Source organism: Pseudochaenichthys georgianus, chromosome 20 (assembly GCF_902827115.2).
Source record: "Pseudochaenichthys georgianus chromosome 20, fPseGeo1.2, whole genome shotgun sequence".
NCBI lineage: Eukaryota > Metazoa > Chordata > Actinopteri > Perciformes > Channichthyidae > Pseudochaenichthys > Pseudochaenichthys georgianus.
Genome location: NC_047522.1, coordinates 5,793,118 through 5,797,236, shown reverse-complemented (window position 1 = coordinate 5,797,236; position 4,119 = coordinate 5,793,118). Strand labels below are relative to the sequence as shown.

Below are 4,119 nucleotides of genomic sequence, written 5' to 3'. Positions count from 1 at the left end.
GCTTCGCAGTATACCCCCCTGGTGTAGTGTACACGAGCTCCCCTGTGAGTTTATTGTCAGATAAAGCCCAAAGCCTTTATTCAAACAGATGATCTATTTTATTAGTGATTTGTTTCATATATCATTACTATTATTTTTGAATTATCTAAAAAGTCAGTGCATTTACCAAATCTGTCTAAGAAGCTGCTAAGTTTACAATTATTAGTTAGAATTAGGTAAAGTTTGGCTTTTCAAAATACTGTTTAAAAAAAAATGACATCACATGAACTTCACTTGTATACAAACAACAGAGATCATCAGCACAGGTTGTTTACCAGAAGAGCAATAAGAAAATTAATTAAATACATGATATGGCACAAACACAGTACAAAGGGCATGGTCATTGATTAAGGGTGAAGATGCTGGTTATTTAACACTGCAGAGGAGAACAATTAGTGTCATGGGGTTATTAACGACTACATATTCTATAACACAGAGGACACCACAGTGGAAGCACACTAGCCCAGAAAATGGGTTCTATTAGAAGAGAGCTGTGATCAAGAAGTGAGCAATTGAAAATGTAGTGATCACCCTACAGTAGGTGCTAATCCGTGCAGATACCATTAAGGGGTGTCCTCCTCACTTACCTGATGCTGATCCTGATCCTACCATTGATAGCTAATAAATAGTGAAACAGGGATGGTTAAAGTAGTCAACTTGAGGCATCTCTATTAACTTTTATTTTCCTTTCTAAATTCATTCGTTTTTACTCACCGATTATGGCCGCCTTTTTTCCTGGGTCCAGGGCTTCCAGCTGCTCCCCATCACCTCGCTTTGGCTTGCCACCTAAAGTAATATTTCATAATTATTATTTTGCAAATGAAAAGTGGGTAATCCTGCTGATCTGCAGCAGCTAATGTTTACATACTAATGAGCCACACTTTAGGCTAGAGTGGTTGTCCAGGGACAAATGACACTCAAGGTTCCTTGGAGGTGTTCCAAATAGACCCATACACATTTGGTTTCCAATCATACACTCTGAGTTATGGGGGTCCTTGAAATGATAAAGTTGGAGAACCACTGGGCTAGAGTGTGGGACAATTGTAATAAAAACATTACTCGTAACAAATTGCAGCAGCGAAAACAGAGAGTAAGAAAATAGTTCAGTTTTTCCATTCTTAGGTGAATCAGTTTAGAAAGAAAAACACATGTGTAAACTGCCTTTCTTTATTAATGACAGGATTGATTTAAAGAGATTTTGAACAGTAGCTTTTTTTTGTTACCGTTGAGGTTGCTCTGAAGCAGGGCTTCAAGGGGAAATGTGCCGAGGAGGAGAGTTCGCACCATTGCTGTGCCAGAGGTGGTATGGATGGATGCCTTCCACGCATCTCTTTTGCAAAAGACTCCTGACCCCTTCACAATTTCAATCTGAAAAATACATCACATATAAATGTATTAGTAGGCCTACAACTTTCACAAATATATTTTATGGAATATCACAATTGATTATTAATTAACATTATACAAACTAACATAGTTTGTATAGATCAGTAGTAAATAGTTAAAAAGGCACTAAAGTAACAAATCACTGTCCTAAACTTGATCTAACATGGGCACGCACGGTAATACATCAGTTTTGTAGTTACCCATCAAAAAAATAACCACTGTCCAGATAAGATTTTCATGTAACCTATACCTTAAGAATATGCATCTACTTACTGTCTCTGGGGCTTCGGTTTTCTCTGGGGCTTCGGTTCTCTCTCCATGGATCTGGAAATTAAACAGTGACATGACAAAATGTATACGGTTAACTTTTACAGTTGTAATAACTGGGAAATATGGACACAAATAACCCTATATATGTTGTTTTATGTCAAATAGCAAACATATCCAATCTATATGTTTTCCCGCCTCCCGCCTTGAGAGCTTATAGATACATTTTTGACTTGTTACTTACTTTGTTGTTATTTCCACCATCACCACCACCATCATCGTCATCACCAGGCTGCTTCTTCTGAGGCTCTGCAGCTGCCACAGTATTTTGAGGCTTGTTACAAGAGAAGCAAGAAGAATTAAAGGGGGATGACATTATTTTGTAGTTAGCTTTCTATGACATATGACTAATTTGTCCAAGGTTTTTGTCCATTGATTTGATTTCCATTATGATATAATACACATGTGAAAGCGGAGGTTCTTGGCCTGTTGGCAATGAACAATTTGGCACTGATGAGATTAGCCCTGGACAAACACACATTTGTAGACTATTGCCTCCTACAGTCACACCATAAAATATGCATCCTTAGAACAAGACAAATGTTACTCACCTGCAATTGTTTTGAGGTTGCTGCACACTTGTTAGAGAAGGAAGACAGTATGTTATAATTTTTGAACAATTAAAAATACAAACAGCAGGTGAATTGCCCTAATCAGCCTAACACAAAACTTAATGTGGAGTCGGTGTGTAGTTATGCTAAAACAATGTCGGACACCGTAATCTTCTCTGGTCCCCTCCCCAATCTGATCAATGATGACATGTATAGCCGCATGTCATCATTTCAGCGCTGGTTGTCTTGGTGGTGCCCAGCAAACAATGTGGGCTTCGTAAATAATTGGACAGCCTTCTGGGGAAAACCTGGTCTGATTAAGAGAGACGGCATTCACCCTACTTTGAAAGGTGCAGATCTCATTTCGGCAAACATTTCAGGGCTTTGTGGACGTAATCCATGACAAACTGGAGTTGAGACCAGGAGGCAGAGTCGCAGTCTTACACGCTTCTCTGCGCTCTCTCCTAGGCAGTCACCCATAGGAATCCCGAACCCAATAAAATACCCAATATTAGCGGTGTGTGTGTCTGCCCAAGGACAATTTAAGGTAAAACCTAATAGAGGTGTCATACATAATAACCTAATAAAAGTAAATGTAACAACTACTACAGTGCAACAAAACAGGAAGATTAAATGTGGTCTCTTAAACATAAGATCTCTAGCATCTAAAGCAATATTGGTAAATGATTTAATATCAGATTATAATATTGATATATGCTGTCTCACTGAAACTTGGTTGAGACATGAAGAATATGTCAGCATAAATGAGGCCACTCCACCCAGCCATGTCAACACTCATATTGCTCGAGGCACGGGCCGAGGAGGTGGAGTTGCAGCAATCTTTGACTCAAGTTTACTTATCAATACTAAACCAAAATGTAATTATACCTCTTTTGAAAGCCTCGTTTTTAGTCTTACGCATCCGACCTGGAAAACTTTGCAGCCAATCTTATTTGTTACAGTGTATCGTGCACCAGGTCCTTATTCAGAATTCTTATCAGAATTCTCTGAGTTTTTATCAACTTTGGTTCTTAAAACAGACAAAGTAATTATCGTAGGTGACTTTAATATTCATGTTGACGATGATAAAAATAGCCTTACTGTTGCATTTAACTCTATATTAGATTCTGTTGGTTTCTGTCAGAGTGTAAATAAACCAACCCACTGTTATAATCACACTCTCGACCTTGTTCTGACTTATGGTATTGAAATTGAGCAACTATTAGTCGAACCGCATAATCCTGCTTTATCCGACCATTTCTTAGTAACTTTTGAAGTACTGTTACTAGACTACAAAGCATTAGTCAAAAGCTCTTGCAGCAGAAACCTATCTGTTAGTGCTATAGCCACATTTAAGGAAGAGATTCAACCAATACTTAACTCGATAGCATGTCTGCATGTAGGGGAGGAAACTTATACAAAATGTACACCACCCCAAATTGATCATGTTGTTGATAGTGCTATAGATGTGCTGCGAATAAAATTAGACTCTGTTGCTCCTTTGAAAAAGAAGAAAATAAAACAACATAGATTAGCTCCATGGCATAATACCGAAACCCGCAAAATAAAGCAAAAGTCTAGACAACTTGAAAGGATATGGCGTTCCACTAAACTTGAAGAATCTCGTTTAATTTGGCATATTACTCTCAATGAATATAAGAAAGCACTGCGTAAAGCGAGAGCAGCCTACTACTCTTCATTAATAGATGAGAATAAGAATAATGCAAGATTTCTTTTCAGCACTGTAGCCAGGCTGACAGAGAGCCACAGCTCGATTGAGCCTTCTATTCCCATAGCACTCGGTAGCAATGATTTT

The 4,119-nt window shown here is 38.3% G+C and overlaps 1 long non-coding RNA gene across 1 annotated transcript; it reads right to left on the bottom strand.

Annotated features, from left to right (window-relative positions):
* Positions 1-748: 748 nt before the first annotated feature.
* Positions 749-1,736, bottom strand: LOC117466032 (uncharacterized). Its single transcript, XR_011645083.1, has 3 exons — positions 1,699-1,736; positions 1,263-1,407; positions 749-825 (listed from the first exon to the last, which is right to left on the bottom strand). It is a non-coding gene; the product is annotated as an uncharacterized lncRNA (long non-coding RNA).
* Between the last annotated feature and the right edge of the window lie 2,383 nt (positions 1,737-4,119).